At 44.6% G+C, this 21228-nt stretch overlaps 1 protein-coding gene across 3 annotated transcripts in view; it reads left to right on the top strand.

Annotated features, from left to right (window-relative positions):
- Gfrl (Glial cell line-derived neurotrophic family receptor-like) overlaps positions 1 to 21228 on the top strand; it is a 435405-nt gene that overhangs the window by 400291 nt on the left and 13886 nt on the right. The gene's annotated exons all lie outside the window — the stretch shown is intronic.

The following is a 21228-nucleotide window of genomic DNA, read 5'->3' as shown; positions in this document are numbered from 1 at the left end:
GCTTCCTTTCAACCGGAACGAGACAAAGACGTTCACGGGACGCGGCCGGCCGGATTCCGCTCGGACGAGTGCTCGATACATTTTTGTGACTTCTCACTCTGCCATCCCGCCTCTCTCTATCTCTCTTTCGAGCATGGATCGTAACTTTGACGAATCTGGGACAAAGTTCTGCCGTTCCGTTTGTTCCTCGACGCCCGACACACGTACGCAAAAATGTTTGTCTCGAGATATCGACTTTTTAAGAAGGTACAATGATTTTTGCGAAGGCCTCTTTTCAGTCACTGTTTCAAGGGTTATACCTGGCCATCCGAATTTTTGACAACTAAACGGCTGCGTGTAGATTTTTGAAATTTTTCATATTTTTAGACAGTAGATCAGTGATGCCAGAAAAGTGCAAGATTTCACGCGTATGCGCGGCGATTAGCCTCAGTGTAGTAGGATTCTCGATGAAATGGGGTACCTTGAGCACCCTGCAGAATTGAAAAAAATGTATACGATTTGATTCTGAAAAATGAATGTATAACAAGTGTATTTGTGAAAATTCGGAACTCGTAGGACACGTCCTGGAGTCTTTTTGTCCGGTACAGAATGCGTATGAAAACTTTCATCTGGAAGTATTCAGTTTCGAGGAAGATATGCTATTTTCTATGAGCGCAGCTTCTCTCAGAAGAACATTAACGTCGCGTTATTTCTCTGCGACCGCCTACCCAGAATTTGTCAAGTGCCTACCCCCCCCCCCCCCCTCCACTGAGGGGCAACGCCGCAGGGCCCGCGATGCTCGAGCTGCCTCGGTCTCCGAGCAGTGTAAACATGCCGCGTAATCTGATCTCGGCTTGGTTATATCGGTGTGAACTACTACTGATCCAATTACAAAACTTCTTTATTTTTCATAATTTTTTTATGGGACTTTCACCAACTTATTTGTGGTATTTTTTTTTATTAAAATGACACTAAACACGATATAATTTCAACTGTATTTAGAGGTTTAATCGACGATGAAAGTTTCAGGCGCATGGAAGGACAGCGCGATCCGTGTTTACATGCTCTCGTTTTCTACGTTCTGTTTACTTTGTACTTTCGGCGATGGACTCAGTCGTAAAAAAATAGCGTCCGTACACAGCCGTTTGCAAAATAACGCGACTTCAATGTATTCATAATTAAATGACATAACTGCGATCGTCTCGCGACGATTTCTCCCCGGTTGTATCGAGCCCGGGAAGATCCATGGCGGTGGCCGTCTAAGTTTCTGGGAAGAGACAGAGAAGCGGCGGGTGGGGAGCGGCAGAAACAAATGGAGAGGAAGTATTATAACTAAGATCGAAGCTCGCGGTAATAGAGAGAACCGGGGGACCGTAGGTGGGCCGATTAGTTTCCTCCCGGTTACAACGGCGAAACTGCTGGAATTTATGGGTGTAGGTTGTTCTCGACGAGCTGGATTCCCAGCTGCTCGCCAGGCTTACGGATAATCGTAACGGGGACGCTCGAGGACGGCCAAGTCACCGCTGGAAAGTTAATTAAACACGTTCCAATAAACTTCGCTCGACAAGAGCGTCGGCGAGGAACGGGACGCGCAATTCGGATCGATCGATCCCGGTGACGGATAAATCGGGAACGAACTGGATGACGCGGCGGGCCGAAAACGAGGATCCGTCTTGTTTCCTCGTTTGCTCGATGATCCCAACGACTTTCTGTCGAAAGAGACGCACGGACTTCAACGCTAGAGCCACTCAAACGATTCCTTGTTTCTCGACCAGTTTCAAAAGAGATGGAAACGGTAACAATTAGACTGCGGTTTTCAGCCTTGGAGAGAGAGCTTTCGATTATGTGCACTTACAACCCTTGAGAGAGCCTTCTTCGGGAATTTTTGATAACTAAACGGTTGAGTTTACATTTATGGAATTTTTTCTATATTTAGACAGTAGGTAGAAGGATGTGTACAAAAATTTTCATCTGGAAATATTCATTTTTGAAGGAGACAACGATTTCTAAAGGGGTCTCTTTTTATAAATATTTAAGAGACTGATCATGCGTTTTGAGTTGGGAATTTTTATAACTGAATGACTAAGTAGTATAGATTTATGAAAAAATGTCTACGGTTAGGCTGAAAATTGAAGAATGTGTACAAAAATGTCCATACCGAAACATTTATTTTTCAAGAAGATATATAGCAATTGTTAAGGGATTGTACACGGTCAGTTATTTGAAAACAGCACTTATCGCACATGAAGAAACTTGCGAGGGGTTGATTTTATACATTTTTTGGAGTGGCCAATTGACATCGAGACTGTAAGAAAAAAAATAATTTGCTATTTGTTCGTAGTTTTCTGGCGAAAAAGAGGTCAGGAGTCTCGAAAGTGAGCGCGTTAAGAATGCGAGTGTTCTCGGGTGCGATCTCCGATTGATCTATCGATCGCCAACACCATTCTATATGTTAAATGCGGACGAGTTCGACGAGAGAATCGGTCCGCAACGGGACCACGGTATCCAGCCTCTGCAGGCCGTAAGGTGAAGAGATTCCTTCAAACGCGGCATGAAATTTTCATTCGGGGCTTGAATTAAAAATTTCAAGCGGCGCCGGCGCCGGCGTCGGCTTCGAAGTCGGAGTCTCGGGCCGGGGGCCGGCTTTCACTCAATTTTACTCGACGCCGTGTAAGGAACGCTATGAATTTTCTATCCCGTGGCACGGAATCGAACGGCACGAAATTAAACGGGCCGCCGATGCTGCCTTTTCAGTGGCGCTCGATCCACAGCTGAATTATTGCACCGCTCCCTCTCTCTGGGAGTTCGATGTTCTTTCGATCCTCTATCGGGAACCAAGGATTTTGTGTTAAGGTTAAGGGGAAAAGGCTGATACGGTGTACAGGTTCATGAATTTGTCAACGTACTTCGACGGTCGTGTCAACGTTTGCGCTCTGTGCCTTTCAGTCGATTCGAAAAGTACTGTTTTGTAATACTCTGAACCAAGGATCGATATATAGTTACCTTTCGTTTCTGAAATAATCCTGCTCGGGCTCGACGTTTCATTGAACAAAATATCTCTTCATATGATATTTTTATAGAAAGGAACGCTATCCTTGAAAATTCTATCTAAAAAACTTCTCACGGAGAAGATTCGCAGAACTAAACGGCTGAGTTTAGATTTATAAAATTATTTCTACATTTATACAGTAGATAGAAGAACGTGTACACAAATTTTCATTAAAAAAAATTAATGTTTCAACGAGATCCAACAATTTTTATCCTCTTTCATCATTGTTCAAAGAGTTACATGTGATGGTTCACTTAACAACGAACTTTGAAAATTTTTAGTAGAAAAATGGCTAAGAAAGTATGTGTTCCTATGACATTCTTGTAGAAAGGAGCGCAATACTTATAAATTCTATTTAAAAGCTGCCCTCTTTTACTATTTTCTCCCGTAACGAAGATGTAAAAAATCCAGATTACATCGACACGCTATTTCTCCACAAAATAGGGCGCAAGAGTATATTGCACGAATACCTCGCACTCGGGTAAAGAGAGGAGAGCGAGGATACAGCGAATTATTATGCGAAACAGAGGAGGTGCATAGTTCGTGTCGGATCGCGGGCAAACATCCGCGACCCTGAATTATCGGGAGCGTTTTGGGGGATGATTCCAGCGTTACGTGGATATTCCGTTGTCTTTCGACGAATCGCAGGCACCGTGGTGCTCCTCTGAAATTCCGAGATAAAGCGGTCCGCCGCTCCATTAACTGTTCGCCGTTGAAAAAAAGATGGAACCGCTGTATTACGTCCCGAGCAATCGAAGCTGCTCGCGTCTCTGGTGGCTGGAATAATAGGAGGAACGAGACGGAAACGTCCCTCGACCATTTTACCTACACTGCTCCACGCAGAAGCCATGCTTTCTGCTCGTGGGATCGTGTTCGTTGCGAATTTTCGACGTGCAATGTCTGCGAAGCTCGCAATTTCTAAAGAATTCCACAGAAGTCGCTTTCCTTATTTTTATTTAAATGAAATATCGGAGCAGTGGTAATGCGAAGATCCTTTCATGTTTTTGAAAGCAGTACTGCTAAAGATAAATTTGCGAGTTTTTTTTCGTAGTTAACTGATGGATCGGAGAAGATTCGTAAAAATTGTCGGCTCGAAACATAGATTTTTTAAGAAGATGTAATCATTTTAGGGGGGCCTCTTTCTGTCAGTGTTTAGAGGAATTTACTTGTCCCTTTCTTGGATAGGGTACTTTTTCAGAATTTTTCATACCTAATTGATTGAATGTAGATTGATGAAATTTGTTTTATTGTTAGGAGGTGGATTGGAGAAGGCGTACAAAAATTTCTATCTCGAAATATTCATTTTTTAAGAAGATACGATAATTTCTTCGAAGCACCACCTTTAACCAGTGTTCGAAGTATGGTCTCAATCTGAACAATCTCAACAGCATTTGTAACCAGAAAACTGGCTGATGACTCCCCGTATAAAGCTCGGACAAACGACTCAATCTAGCAAAACACGCTAATCAGCAGCAAAATTATCTTCGAGCACTTCAGAAAGCTCGTAAAGCGTCGAAAGCACGTGAAGATCTTGCCGACAGACAGTTCCCATGGGAGATAGGTGGTACGTTCCTTAATTTCCCGCCTTAAATCCCGGACAAAAGGGTTCGGTCGTATTCTGGAATCGATATCGAAATCGTCTACATCGATTCTAGTATGGCGGTTCGCGAGAGGGCTACGGCAGCCAGACAATGGGACAGGACGACGTCAGGACGTTAGGTGGCTGGGTCCGATAGGCCGACCCATTAAGGTATTGAGACCTTATCTGAATGAAGACAGCGATACCGCGCGAGAACGGCTGCCGTGCCATTTCGAGTTCAATCGGCCGGGTTCGATCAACAATCGCGAACGACGAACGTCACGAGCCCGACAAAGCCCGCGATCCACCCCCGCATCCTTCTCCTCCAGCTCTCGACTCTCTCGTGTTCCTCGATTCCTGGCAGACATCTACGCGATATTCGCCTCAATGCCGCATAGTGGCACGAGTTGGGCACTTCGGTGGAGAAGAAACGTATAAACTAATCGATGTGCCTGCCACCGCACCGACGCGAATTCCGACTAAAAACTTTACTTGAAAATAATACGAAAATAATACCAGGAACCAGATTATTTATTTTAGAATTGTTGGCATTGTAAAGACTCTTTCATAGAGTCTTTACAGGATGAATCACCTAAGACAAGCCACTGAAGGACTTCTAGATTTTGACCACGCTTATATTAACATGCACCATAAAGGTGAAGATTACGTCAATATAGTTTAACGCCCCACGCTTTTATTTATAGTCACTAATGTCGAAAAAAATTATTTTTTCCTTTTTAGTTTTTTTATATATATTTTTTGAGATAGGAAGATGTTTCAGACAAAAGTTGTTTGGTTTCGAGGGGCCCATTACGGGCGCTACTCGACTTTCCAGGTGGTGGCGCTTTGGAGATTTGAAGGTCAACCTAGTTATTTTAAATGGAACCACGTATTTATGAACTCCTTCGTTTGTAGCCCTTTCCTTTGCGCAGGTGAAAGAAATCTAAGTAGAATGAACGGTTCATGTTTAGAGCTTGTTCCGCTCACTCATTGTTCCGACCGTGAGCGTCTCGCGAGACAAGAGCGTCACCGAAAGACGAGGGACCGGATGGATCGATTTCAGGTTGGTTATAAGCGGTCGTTAGAGAGGACACGTTTAAAAAATGGAGGACACCGATCTTCGTCGAGGTGTCGTCGCGGTATCGTCGCGGTCGATCGTCGAAAACGATCGTCGCGGGACGTGCGACGAGTTCCGAAACGATCCACGTGGGCCACGTATGTCTCTTCGCAGGAGCCGTTCCCTTCTTCGTCAAATTGGCGAACGTCGCGACGACGGCCTCGTAAATTTCCGCGGGCAATTTCGCCGTCGCGGGCTCCGGTCCGCTTTGGCCCTCTCCCGCCCGCCTAAACTCGGCATACCTACGCGAAAACGGCTGGGTGTGGCTCGCAAGCATAAACCCTGAGAGCGTCTTCTGCCTTTAAACATCCTCTACCGGTCGTTTATCCCGCCCACGCCTTCTGTCCTCCCCACTTTCGCTTGATTTTTGACTCGTACCATGCTCCTGTTTCCGTTAGACCTCGCTGCAATCTTTTCCATTGCCCTAACATCGAACGTAGGGGAGTGTTTTCTTCCCTTGATGAGACATCTGCCTATTGGGAGGTGGAAATTAATTTTTTCAAGTGAGTTAGGGTTGTTTTGTGTTTATTGCACGGCTCGGAAGATGTGAAAGTGGAGTTGGTCTGAATTTTCATAAGAAGATTGCGAATTTTATATGCAAAATAAAAATGTTCTACACTGATTGTGAGAAACAGAGAATACGTAGTTTATTTCCACTCGTAAGAGTCTTGATAAATGAAAAATAATAGAACTACCAACTAAGAAAATTGTTTTCGTTTAGTATAACAATGTATCTACAAAAATTGTTCCGACATCGTCAACAGTTTCTCACAGGGAAGAAATTCATAAAAATCACTTTCATAACAGTTACAAGAGAATGTCCTCTTAAGGTTGAAAGAGGAGTGGATAGACCGTCGATCGAAGGACCCATGCAATCGAAACTTGAGAGGAACCTCGAATCTAAATCTGTCGAGTTCCGAGAGTCCTTAAACGCTTTGGCTTAAGAACTTCTCGCTCCTAAGCTTCCGAGGCCAGATCGACGCTCGTAAAGATCTCAGAATCGTCGATCGAATCGAACGCGATTATCTTTGAAAAACCGTCTTCATTGTAACGCTGCCTGGCATTGAAAGAACGGGGAACTTCCGGGAATGTTTTATGACTTTCAACCCGGGAGACTGCTATTTTCTGAAGCCTCAAAATTTCTCGTATCCATACAGCGAACGTCAATCAGGGTGGGAAATACTCAAATTATTTCACGTTGTTCTTCATCAACAAGATTTCATAAATTGATTATTAAAACTTGGACCAAGGTTGTTTGGTCTCATTTGAATAAAAAAAACTGTCACAAACACATTGTTAAGAATATCATTAAAAAATAATTGAAAACAAGGGACATTCTCGAATCCCCATAATTTTCTAATTAGCGCAAACAAACTGTCCCCCGACACTCTAAACTGCAACGTTCAATGATCCCATAGAGTTTCAAGCTTTTTCACTGTACAGGTAGACCAAAGTTCCCCGCGAACTCTGAAGGACTAAAATTTAAGAATCTCTCGCTCCCGGGAAGCGGATCCCCTAGAATCTAAGATTTCCCGAGACTTTTTAAACGAGGAGAATCGGCTCCCGAGAATCTCAGAATCTTTTAATCAGAAAGTTTCGGAGCATCAAAGTCCAATGATCTGAATTCCGATAGTTTCACGAAGTCGGTTCATTATCCCCTAGAAATTGCGAGATACACTTTCCCTGCTATGCCTATCGGCGTGCCGTGATATCCCTACTAGCATTTATGGTTGGCCAACGGTGGCCAACGGTTGGAAGTTGGTCCGGATTCAAATCCGTCGTGGGTAATTAACTTGTTTCCTTTTTCTTGTTGTCCCACCGTTGTCCCATCTGCATAAAAAGGCGACGTTTCCAACGATTGGCCAACCAATATTGCAACGTAGGCCCAACCAAATTCCAACCCTAAATGCTATTATACTTGCAGAGATACGTCGCCGTTCAATAGTGTGTGGACACTCATGATTTCCTATATGTTCCAATGTTTAAATTCGAGAATGTTTTGGCAATTATTTTCATGTAATTACATTAAAGAAAGTGTCTGCGCACTTTCGAGCGAAAGTGTATCTCGCTTGAGTTTAGCCATTCACAGTCAGCAATCGAATTTTCGCCGGAATGAAAATATTACCGGTGTTGAATTAAATTTTCATTGGTGCCAGCGCCGAGCCTCGGTCGAAGGAGCTAGAGGGTGGTTTTTCAAAAGCGAGGGAACACGTTCGGCTCGGCAGCGCTCGTTTGTTCCGCGCGGCTTTTCTTTCGTACAATCCGGACGCGCGGCCTCCGGCGAAATTAATCGGGGGTGGCTCGATCAGTCGACGGACTCAAAGGCACAGTCATTTCCCACCCCCCGGGAGAATACAACCCCCCTCTGTCCTCTGGTACCGTTGCGAATCCGTCGTTTCCCGCGATTTTTCTCGACCGGCGACAACCACAAAGTCGCCTCGGCGTCGAGAAATTAGCTCTTTGACATCTAGATGGAATAAATTGTTTCGCGGACCAACCGAGACACTCTCTGAGACTAATGGATCTCTTATCTGGGTCGGGTCTACTAGAAAACATGGAATCGTGGAAATATCATTATTCCCAGTAGAATACGGAATATAAATTGTTTAACTACTTTGCGACAAACGGGAGTCAAATAGAAGTTGATTTTCTCCCTTAATACTAAACGTAGTGAGCTCGAAGAGTGCCTATGTACGTGTGTCGCCCTTTAAAAGTGAGAAGATTGAGTTTATTTAAACTTTTCATCGTAAATATGCTGATTAGCGTGGCTCTTATTTACGACTTTTGTATTTCTTTTACAGCATCCCCCCCAGGATTGTTCCAATTAATGAAAAAAGTCTGTGCAAAGTTTGAGCTCGAACGGATGACGGGAGAACGTGTACCCCAAGACCCTTAAACTGACCCTTAGACAGGAGACGAAAATGGTCTCCTTTGAACACTCATGGTTCGAACGAGCGAGGTTTCCGATGAGTCGGATTGATTTAATAAATTAATTGGAATATGCGGCGCGATCGCGTAGCCAGCTTAAGAGTTGAAGAGGTTCCAGCCAGGTCCGTATCTCGACACACTTTCGCGAGGCTACGAGCGATTCTTGAAAGAAGCGGGACTCGACAGAAAGACCCCTTTCATTTTTTAAAACAGTCCAAAGGCACGCGCGCCCGCGCGCACACACACCGTCTTCTTTAGGGTTTAAGAGCGAGACGCTCGAGTATGCGAAACGAGATGTTTTCCTTGAACGTTTCCTTAACACCAGGCTTGTTTCGGAAAAATGAAGCTGCCAGCTCTTGCGAGCTAGAGAGAGAGACAGAGAGAGAGAGAGAGAGAGAGAGAGAGAGAGAGAGAGAGAGAGAGAGAGAGAGAGAGAGAGAGAGAGAGAGAGAGAGAGAGAGAGACAGAGCGAGAGAGTCATTAATTTTAATCGACACTCCCCTCGTCGCGAGTTTAAATCGCGTTTCCATGATGGGGAGACGTCGAGGGCTTGATATTCTTAGTATAGTAATTTACCTGCGATACCTCTAGAAAGCGTCTGTGCAAGAATCGTCGAGATATCTTGGAAATCATGACAATTACGCAGGTTTGAAGCGGAGCGTGTCGACTCTTCAAGTTTGGAGATCAAGTCCTGCAGTCTGTGGTAACTTTCTTCAAAAATGGATTCCCTGGGCTGGAATTTTGTGAACACATTCTTCGAAGCATCGTTCAAATGTAGTAAATAATTTATCAACTTGCATTCTGCCGTTTCATTCTAAGAGATTCCAAAAGTAGAATTGAAATCACCAGCCTTAGCGATTTGACCTGTTCATTAAGGCCCTCGAAACTACCTATATCCAGTTAAAAAATTAATTTTCTGGACTGAAATTTTCTGTACATATTCCTCAAACCATCCCTCGAATGATATTATTTCACAAATTTATATCCTGTAGTTTGGCTCTAGAAAATTCTCAAAGTAGTGCATCTTCTCAAAGGAATAACAGGGTGCAACTTTTCGATATAGTATTTTGAAGAATATAGAATTCGTGAATTGTCGAGCATGACACTTGCGATCTATTGATCCCAGATCAGACTACATATAGTTCAGAAGTCTACATCCCTTCAATTCTTCACCATTCTCACGATGATTCCTCTTCATTTGCTGCCCGTTTGCTAAAACTCGAGCAATTTGCTGCTAATTCGACGACGTGCGCGATCGATTACGGTTCAGGACGATCGATGACTCGCAGAACAAAGGTTCCCCGCTTTCTTTCTTCGGGGAGAGTTAGGACTCGCGAGAAACGGGGGCGGCCAACGGGAAAAGGGCCGACTTTCATTTTTAAAACAGTGGAACGGCTCGTCAACGCCCGGAGAGTTTTACAGAATTTAAGAACGTTCCGAAACAAGGAGAAAAACCCTTTAACATGCAACCTGGCTGCCAGCAGGGGTTTAAAGGGAAACGGCTACCGTTCCACGGACTTCCGTAGACGCGTGTTTTCATCCCCCTTCATCCCCTAACATTCCTCTCTCTCTCTCATCCTCATCCTCATCCGAGCGTCTTTTTGCTCGACCCCCTACGATTCAGCGTTGTCCGGCTGGAAACAGGTTCCAACAGATTCCACGGGATTAACATGCCGTGCATCCGGACTTTCCCTGCTGTTTAGCGATACCATGCTCTTCCTACAACCCTCAACCCTGCAGACACCCTTCCGCGGGTCGGATTTTGGAAAGATTCGCGCGCGATTATGCAAACGAGACTGTTGTTCTCGGACGTCCCTGCGATTTTCCCCAACGAAATTTCCAGACGGAAGAATTTCGCGGTTTGCTGGGATTCCCTGGAACCATGATCGAGATCTAGGCCTTCTGGGCTCCGAGATTGCTGGATCTTAATACGCGATTCTGCAGGGGCTCGAGCGAATCGGTTTGATCGCATCGCAGCGAGGGTTCCACTGAGAAAATTCTGATATTCTTCAGGTTTTATAATTAACATTTTTGCGTTCAATTGTTATCGAAGTCTGGATTATTGTATGAAAACCTGGATGACGATCATCCTCTCCACAGATTAACTGAAGGAAAGACTTTTGATTATGACTAAACGTTCTTCTTGTTTAGTTCTTGTTATTCGAATATTCCTGTTCGAATGATCCATTGATCAAGATTGGCGCGCCCGAGTGACATATTGTAATAATTTATTTATTTAGATAGGAATAATTTCTAATGAATTTTAGTGGAAATTTCATCCCGATATCTGTTATGGTTCAAGAGTTATACATAGAAAAATGTCATCGAATTTCTCGATCCTGCCCACTGTGCGACACCACGCCTACTTGGGGCACTCGGCACGGAGAAGGTTAATGTATGCTTTAATCAATTTAAACATATTTTAGGGTATGCAGTAGAGTGGACCTTATTTTTCGACCATGAAATTTTAGGCACACACGACTCCTCCCTTAAAACAATATTTAAAAATGATCACTGGTTACTTATTTAGTAAAAACACAGTAATTCTGCACCCCCAAAATCGAATGAAGCCTTCATTTCCCCAGTCCGCCGAAATCGCCGGAAGTAGGCGTGGCTTCGCCGCTCTCCAGCGGATCCCCACTCCGCCACACAGGGCAATCTCTGTCCCACATCTTCCGCGTCACAAAAGAAAAACGACAGAACACGAAAATCTCGCGAACTCCGTTTCGCAATTGATGGAGGCGCGTTCGTGTGATCGAGGATCGCGGGGGTAGGGCACGTCTCGAAAATATTTTTCGTGCTCGTGGGTGGTTGCGCAGGGGTGTGGGGCGTCGGGCCGACGTCGCGTGGGCCAATAAAGTTCCGCGGATAAAAAGGGAAAAAAGGAATTCCGGCATGCAAGACGCCGGTGCGCCTTCACGTGCCCGCTTAATCAATAACGACGTCGAGCAGACTCGACGTTAGTCGTTAAAACGGAACGGTGGCGGAGAGGAAAAAAGAAAGAGGAGAGAACGGAAGGGGGGAGGGAGGGATACGAGAAGAGAACGAAGGAAGAAGGGCCCCGGACAAGAGGGGGGTGAGCGCTTGGAGAAATAAATATCAACGGTGGCACGGGGAGGGAAGGGCCTGGAATAACGACATGCAACGTATGCCGAGTTTATAACACGTAAAGGGTCGCCGTCGTGGAAAACAGCGCTGTCACGCAATGCAAATGAGCCTCCGGGTCGCGCGACGCCGCCGCCCGCGATATTTTTGCACGGGCCTGAGTTTTCGTTGCTCCATTCGGCTCGTAGATCGCTATCGCCGGGCTCGAGGATCCGCAGAATTCAAATGTCCCGCCTTTCCGACAGCTAGCGATAGAATTGCGAAGGGAACAAAGAAATATTAAACGGGAAATTAGAGTGAAGCAAAATAGAAGGATGAAAACGAGAGAAATCGAGAAACCTCAATGGACAGCGGTAGAACATACAACGAACAGAAAACAACGTCGGATTAAAGTGAATCTAATGAGGGAAAGAAAGACCGATGGAAACGGTACGAAATAAACGAAATAAGACTGGTAGCAAATTACTACCGCCGCAGGATCAAGAAAAAAAGAAAAAAGATGACGAACAGTCGTTGGGACATTTAGGATTCAGCTTTGTAATCACGAGGAAACAAGAAGAGAGAGAGAGAGAGAAGTTCGGGGTAAAGTGGAAACGGGGACGAAAGCTTAGCGACGCCGTCTGGAACGACGGTGCAGCATCGAGAGACATAATGAAGGACAGACAGGGATCCATCTTGCAATTAGGATTCCCAGTGGCCCTTCCATCTCATCCAAGACGGTGGATGGGACGGGTGTACATAGAGAGCAGCCCTTTCATCGGGGGACTGTTGCATTCGGTATCAGGAACGATTGCTCCCGCGGATTCCCTGTCAAACCCGGTTTCCCTCTGTCTTAGATGATCCTCGCGGCGTCATCCTGCTAAACGACGACGTCAATTTATAATGGCGGCATAATGGGATTTGACGCGTGCTCCCGGAGCCCCTAGATCTACCGATGACGACACTAATTATCACGTGCGTCTGCCGAGAGCGCGAACATTGCTGGTGAGAGCGTCGGAGAGGAAGCGTGGGCAACAGGCGCTCGAGATTGCCCCCTGGGGCAACGCTGTGGAGCGGGGCTGTTGACGAAAGAAGAGAGTCTCTTGATCTTTCGAATTTGTCAGGGAAGGTTACAAGGGTTTACATACTTTTCTTCGTGACAAGGAGGACGTTTATTGCAATATTGGAATAATCATAGTATGGACTCAGGATTTTTAATCAATTTAAGTTTGAAGACTAGGACGATTGTGTAGTCTCTAGAAATTCGAGGCTATGCGCTTATTCGCTCTAAAGTGTACGAAGTGGGCGTGGCTTTACGGCTCCGCAGCAGCCAAGGCGGTTCAGTTGATTCCTCTTTTTCTCATCTCCTAGTTCTTTGCTTCTTCTTCATTCCCTTTTGATCCCCTTTAACTTCTAGTATAACACGTCTCCGTTCCTTTCGAATTCTGCGATTGTCCGTCACTTTTTCTGACTTAGGTACCGCCTGTTTTCTTGGTACTTCTTTTCCGCTGCTATTTTCCTTTACTCGGTTCCAGCCGGGCTTTCTTATTTCGTTCATTACTTTTCACTAGCTTTTCTCTCGCCCCCTTTCTCTCTCTCTCTCTCTCTCTCTCTCTCTCTCTCTCGTTCTCTCGCGATCCAGTTTAATTCCTCGTCTATCGACGTTTCCCCGTTTCTTCGCTCTCCTCGACGACTCTCGAAAGAGAACGACGCGAGGAGGCACGTCGACGTAACTATCCCGCCGCCAAGAAATCCAATTAGCCGACCATTAATAAGGGATTCGCCCTGTCGAGGGATAATGGCAGCTGGCCGCCGAGTGAACTGCAGCACCAGAATGCACCTGCACCATCTTCCACCTGCTCTCGTTCGCGTTCCGACTCGAATGGAGCTGCGAGGGTCCGCGGGATAACTTTCTTCACCCCCTTTACTACCCTTCTGGCCACCTCATCCCCTTCTGTCAACCCTGTTTGCATCAAAGACTCGGACTATATATAAATTCGAAAAACACGCTTCTCTTTGACCAGAAAAATTCAACAACAACTTTCAAACGAGATGTTATCAAATTAAATTGAAAACTGATTAAACTATTTATCATATGCCTCATACCTTACACTGTGGCTCATACATTTTTAAGTAAACTATGAAATACTCATAATTACTACCCCCAAATATTAACTTTGAATTGTTACTTTAATGTTGAATCTTTACATCTCTCCCCATTACAGAAGGAAACTTGTTGCAATTTTACAGGAAAAATTGATAGCTCTGCGCACATGTTTGCTAACCATCGCATTCCGACTGAGGAGTAGATAAAGCTCTGTAAATAAAAAATGTGTGAGAGCATTAGCAAAGCAGGGTTCGAAAACCCTTCGAACCCGGATCAACCTTCCGGTACTACGTTGACCACTCCAGCATCCCTGTATTTTTGATAGTATATCTTCTCAGGACATTGTTCGTGGGAGGTGCTCCTAATGAAAGATTTATTCCGTTTGCCTCCGGCCAGCTTCCATTTTTTCTCGATCCCTAATGTCCCCTGTCACCCTGTGTCGTCCTTTTCCACCTTTTCCCACCCACCCCCGAATTTTTTCCTTCGTGTTCGTCGACTTTCACGTCGCTGTTCCCATCCGTGTGGGAATATTGACCTTTGCGGCGTCTCGCGCTTTTTCCCAGACTCCTTCTACCGTTCTCTTCTTCGCCATGTCTTCTTGTCTCCTCGTTAATCCGTTCCTTGTCGTTTTGGTCTGTTCCTTTCCCTTCTTCAGCGTTTGTCACGGGTTTTTACTGCTTCTTAATTTCCTCCATTTCCTGTTTTCCATCCCTCTGTATCTTTTACATTTTTTTATTCTTTTCTGGAAGCCCTTATCATCTCGTTCTTTATCCTTAGACTGATCCTTTATTTGGCGATTCTTGTTAACACTTTCCCGACGGAATACATACAATCTGCATAAGTAGACTTAATTAAGTGTTCAAGATTATTATTGTTACATTATTTTCTGAACACATTGAATCTATTAAGAGAAGATGTAAATTTTTATGTGGAACTGTCGTAATGTTTGGGGCACGTTTTGTTTTGAGCTACAAAATTTAGAAAAAATCACTGCTGGTGACTAAAACTGAAAAATCACTGATTGGGTGACCCAACCTTTACGACAGCCCTTTATTCTAAAGGGTGTCTCAAAATGACCTGACATATTAAGTTGCGTGCCATTTTTTTGTGGCGAACATAGAGTACTAATCAGGAAGTATTGAGGTGGAAGGACTTTCGTCAACAGTTGCACTCACTGCGGCTATGTTTTCATTCGATCGACCGCGATACGAGGACGGCCACTGCTTTCCGCGGTCAGAATTGACCCACTATCCTCAAATGTTGTGATTAAATGCACCACAGTGTTGCGAGATGGTGCGTTACGATGACCAAAAGACGTGCGGACTTTTCGAACCGTCTCTGCAAAATTTGCACCATTTTTTGTAGTGAATTTTCACAATTTCAATGCGTCGTGCGATCGTGTAATTCTCCCTGACTAAACCTCAATATGTTCGCTACAAGAAAAATGGCGCCATTTATTTCTATAATAGTTAGCGGTACAGAAGATTTCTGTCTGAATTTTTTGGAGATTCGCGCTTACTTCGGGTTTCTCACCTGTGGAACAGGGCTCCGGTGTGTATCCGCGGTAGGATTACGAGTGAAATGACGTCGTGAACACTGAATAAGGTCGGGCTATCCATAACTGCCGCGGTTTGATTGGCATCCTCCTCGCAGAAATGCGTATAGATAGGGAGAATCGGTCGTGGCGTACCAGCTCTCTCGCGGAGAACATCATTAGTTACCGGGGCACCTGGATCGGGAATATTATTTGCCCGATGAAAGGAACGATTCGTGGCTGGCATGAAACAGATCCTACAATCCCCGTTCTCCCTCGTATTATATCCTGCTGCGCAAAACCCCCGCGGATAACGAACAGCTCGGGGATCGATTCAAACCTTCCCTCCGGGCGTGTCATTATTTCGGGAACCGGTTGATTATTATTCAACGAGAGCCAACCGAGCCCCCAAGAATTAACGTAATTCGTCCGTTCCGACGCGAAATCCGCCGGAAACCGTATCTCCTACGAGCCATTTCATTTCTGCGATTTTTTCCAACCAATTAGTCACGCTGTATCACCATTGCGAGGAATTGTTCGCTCAGTATGCAGCAATATACACTCGTTCTTTTATTTCCACGCTTTGAATGCCTCTACTCCTGTGTTTTGTAACAGTGGTAGAAAATAAACGAAAGGTTAATCGAAGTCAAACGACACTCGAATAGCTATTCATTTATTCAGACAAGAAAAGATTCACGTTCAGCAAAATATTCCACGAGGACACATTTACGATTGAATACGGTAGTATCTAAAAATAGTGAAATCAATACATACATAGACCAATTGATATTACAGAGTGACCTTTAACCTCGAGGAAGCTCCTATTTATTTTTCAATTATATTCTTTTTGTAATAGCAAACACATTTCTCCTCGAAGCCTTCAGAGGAGCACGTTAGTTTATAATTGAAAATAAAAATACTATAAATTAATAAACATAAATTACCAGTGACGAGGACCACAAGGAACCTAATGAACATTTTTGTAGTGGACATTTTTCCTTTTGCACAGGAAAAATATTGTTTCTGAGAGCAACAGTAATTCAGTCTAGCAAACCAGAAATACTAGAAACAAAAATTGAATAAAACGCCAACAAACGCAGACTGGAAAATACGATTAAATAAATTGTAACATCAGTTTCCTTTCACCTTACACGAAAAGAAACAATAGTGGAGCACTGTGAATAATTTCTCCTAAAATTTGAAAGTCCATACGCTTCCACCGCAGTCCAGCGGTTGCTTAATGAAACTTTCAGACAGCATTTTGGGGGCGCATCAAGTTTGCATAAACAAGAAAGAAAGAAGAGCGTTCATTGTGGCCCGTTCGCGGAGCTACAATCCTGGGAAACGTACGGCGAGTTGCGCGTTGGGCTTCTCTAAATATCTCCGCCGCGGAAACACGCGGAATTATTTAACGCAGGGCGCTCGGCTGATTTACGTTATGAATTTCGCGGGCTGGCCAAGTTCTTAATTATACAGATACAATTCAAGCGATTCGACGGAACGGCAGAGGGGGATGAATCTTGGCCAGCAGGGGCCAGAAGTTCAAAAGGCATCCGACAGCGGGAGCGCGACGAAATTCGCGGTCGGCTCGGATATTCGATAATTAAGCCGCGACGGGGCGCGTTCGGGAAACTCGCTGGCACAATTAGCACCCGGCCGATATGTAAAATGAATTATCGTCCTGGGCTTTGACCCGGGCACCGTGTACGCGCGGCATTATTACTCCGCGGCATTCTATTCAATTACGCTTTCTTTCGCGGCCGCTTCGACGATGCGAACGTTCACGCCCCGAAAGACATTAATCACGCGAAATGCGCAAAAATATCCGATGGCGAATTTGTCGTGCAGGGGGACGCTCCTACGATCTGACACGGTAACCTAATTCTAATTATCGATCGTAAATGTTGACTCTCAAATTTATAGATGCTTTCGGCGCTACCGTTTCGATCAATTACTAATATAAAATTTTACTTCTTTCCTGACGTTTCGGTTCCGTTTTGAACCTCCATCAAAGCTGGAAATTTGCTTCTAAACAAAAATGTATATATAAATATAAATTTCAATGATAAGCAATGAATGTGATCATATTTGGTCTTGATACGTACTTGCTATAATAACTTTATAACATAAAAATGAACATTGAGAATTGATGTGTGCCAGTTGCTGGTTTGAAACATACTAAAGTCAAAGTGACCGTGCAAAACGCAAGTGCAAAATTGCTATATTAGTAATTGATCGAAACGGTAGCGCCGAAAGCATCTATAAATTTGATTGACACGGTAACATTCGGAAACTTTTGAAAAGTCTTTCTTAAGACCAAACGTATTCAATTTTCTACCACGTTTTTATTAACTCGCTTTCTTTTCTGTCTGTTTGTTTGTTTGTCTGTTCGGTACAAATTCTGCACTTGATTTTAAACTAACTTCCCGATAAGCTGGAGACTAGAAACTTTAAACATAGCTCAGAACTGGATGACAATGCAATATTTTATCGGTTATTCGCGATCGAACGTTCCACATCTATTTAGTTCGTTGAATTTTTGTACGTGGAGGTAAACGGTCTGAATGCCCGCTGTTCGTTCTCGCAACCGCTCGCGTTTGTTTTCGAGATACCAAACTGAAATAAACCTGGAACTTACAACATGTCTCTATGTCTCTGTTATAATCAGAAGCTGCCAATACTTTCTGACAATTCCACTCCTTCGGCTCCCAAAGGGTCGCCCTAAAAAATTACAGAGCCGGCGTACCCGATAAAGGGGTGCACCCGGGGTGGTTCAGGGTGTCCCAGGGTCCGCATAAATACCCGTCAAAATTCCTCGAAGCCATGGGACGTGGCTCAAAAGTTCATCCATCAGCGCGGAAGTTGCCGCCCTCCAATTTGTCGACGGGCGAAAAGGTTGGCGCGTATCGCGTTTTCTCTGCCGGAAATCCGATAGCCGGACACTGGATACACGGGATAAAAAGAACCGGATAAAGAGCGAAAGGGAGAGAGGGAGAGAGAGAGAGAGAGAGAGAGAGAGAAGAAGTAGGACAGACGAAACCATGGAAAAATATTCGAAAAAGGAATCTGCCGAGTGTAGGAGCGCCCGGGTAAAGCAGGAGCGAGTCGAGGGCGACAGATGCGTGGGCGGATCGATGCGGATCGAGAAAAACGAATTCCCCGGCGCATCGGTAATTCGAAAGACTCTCCTCCGCGAAAAGTTATTCGAAATGGCGCGCGTGGGCGGTTTGTTTCCCGCCCCACCATCCGGGTGGAATTTAATTTCATTGAAAATCCGACGTCGATGCCTCGGGGCGAACAAAGCTCGAGGACAAGGGAGACCGGTGACGTCGTCGTCGTCGTCGTCGTCGTCCTCGGCTCTGGAACGCCGATGCTCGGGCCACGTGGTGCACGAGCCATCCCCAACCCCTGAAAATATCGCCGAAAAATCGCTCGACGCGTTCTCCTCCGCCGGAAATTAAAGATTCAACGAGCCGAGGGTAATTTCGGCGAACAAGAAGCCGAAACAAAGAGACACCGTCGAGGAACAGAGAAGGGAATAATGGTTGGGAGGGTATCATAGTGAGAGGGGGTGGGTATGGTAATCGATGCTGGGGCGAGTTACATTCGGCGCCGTTAAGTCGAACCAGAGGGAACTCAGGAAATGTCTCTGGGCGATTCTTTCTAAACTCCGGGACGGAGAAAGTTTTTAGATAGGGGCTGGTTCTTTGGACGAGCCTCTGACCTTCGGGAGGGGTTCACACCGCTTGCAGTATGATCTTCATTGAATTTAGAATTCTTTTAATACGTTAACCAACCAAAAATCGTATAGAGTACAGGATCATCCAAAAATGTTGTACTTCCTCGAATGAGATGATTGCTGAGGTCATTTGAGGTGACTTTTTCGAAATTTTTCGATTAGTGAAAAACGCGGACCAATCAGGGCGTTACACATAGCGGGACCTGTCTGCCGACCGCCGTAGCCGTGTTCTGATTGGTCCGTGTTTTTCTCTAATAACTTTTGAACAAAGCCGCAGAGGACATGTTAGCAAAGGAAAAAGTTACTTCAAATAACCTCGTATAATCTCGTATGATTTCGTAAACCAATGCTTCTATTTGATTATAAAAAATCAGGTCGTTTCGTACAATTATAAAAAAGTGTACGAATACTTTGTACACCCACTGTGCATACATCATGGATACGGTAGAGATACAATACTATCATTTAAATTATAACGCGTTATATGGTCCTCAACATTCGCAACATCTACAACTTCCCTGAAGGAAGAGAAAAGCGCATCCTCGCCGAAAGGAGTCACAGTCAAGAAAATTCTTTTCTCACCGGGAGCCATAAAATCTTCCGCAACGTGTACACGTTCCCTGGGAAACAGGAACAACGAAATATTCATTCCGCTTTTTCATCTCGGGCCGGGGACACGGATCCGCGCGAAACATTATCGTAACGACTTAATTAACCGGAAAAGTCGCGCGAAAGAATGATGACCCGGGGACACAGGGGTCGCGCCTCCTCCGTAATCAAAAATTAAATCACGTTTTAATATTGTTCGGGGGGCCCGGGAGTTTTCTCGCCTTTGTTACAGCCAGCTGGCATTGTCCTCGGTCTCCCGGCCTGTTCTAGATAACAAGTGCTAATTTTTCTCGCGGGCGTCGTCGTTCCGTTTAAAACCGCCCCCCCCCCCTACTCGCCGGCAAATTATGCTAAATTAACAATAACAGAAGTCTATTGTCTCGTCGCGAACCGTTTCTTCGCGCCTAGAAAACGGTGCGCGGTTTATTACTTCGCGGAAACTTGTTTACTCTCGCAGCGCGTATTGCTCGTTTATTAAAACAGCTCTTCCGCTTCGTTTTCCGAAAAAAACGGAACCGAGTTGTCGTCGACGGCCTGTTGTCTCGAGACACGACAAAAAATCTCCACCCCTTCCCCGGACAGAAGTTCCATTGTTGAAGTTACTTCGACGTGATACTGTGCAGGAGCCAGCCGAAGTCACCTCCGGACTGCAGATTATTGTGCGAATTCCTTGCAGGTGCGATTCGAGCAATGACCTTCCTCCTTCATCGTCGATTTTAATTATCTGCGAACCGGAACGTTATTATTAGGCTGCTCTTCGTGAAATGAAGGGTTTTTAACGCGGTCACGCATTTCTGAATAAAACTCTTCAGTTCATTTTTACCATCGACGAATAGCACGTTTCATTGGAATTGTCAAGTAGAGAGTTAAATTGCGGGGGAATGAAGAGGCTGATATATTAGAGTGAGTGTAATAAGTATTCGTACGCTCTTTAAAATAGAATAACTTTTTTATAACTGTACCAAATGCGACCTGATTTTTTCTAATCAATTAGAGGCCATTGGTTTACGAAATGATATGCAAAAAAGATTTCCCAAACTTTTATTTTTTAAGTCTTCGTAATGGTCCGAATAAGGTTTCGGGGGAAGAAAAATTGGAAAAGTGTAGCCCGGAAAAATGGAAAATTTGGGAAAAACTAAAAGAGTGCTTTTTGGATCATATTTCAATACAACAAGAAAACGAACGTCGCCGCTTTTAATCAATATTTCAATAGGAATTTACATTATCGACGTGACTGTTTGCATTGTAGACATTATCAACATCCGCCAGTTAGTTTATTTCTATTCCAATTTATGAATTTACATTATCGACGAATTAAACTATGTGTGTATAATTTTTTTTCATATTGTCAAAAGTTGTGACGTCATTAGTGCGACCATCGTGCGCATCCCGGCCGGAGGGCCTGGTTGCGAGCAGCTAGTATTATAATAAGAATAACCAATTAACGGACTTGCCCCGTACATGGACTTACCCCACTCCACCTTATCAAATAACAATACTAAC

Source organism: Lasioglossum baleicum, chromosome 5 (genome assembly GCF_051020765.1).
Source record: "Lasioglossum baleicum chromosome 5, iyLasBale1, whole genome shotgun sequence".
Lineage (NCBI taxonomy): Eukaryota > Metazoa > Arthropoda > Insecta > Hymenoptera > Halictidae > Lasioglossum > Lasioglossum baleicum.
This window is presented reverse-complemented; position numbering and strand designations above follow the sequence as displayed.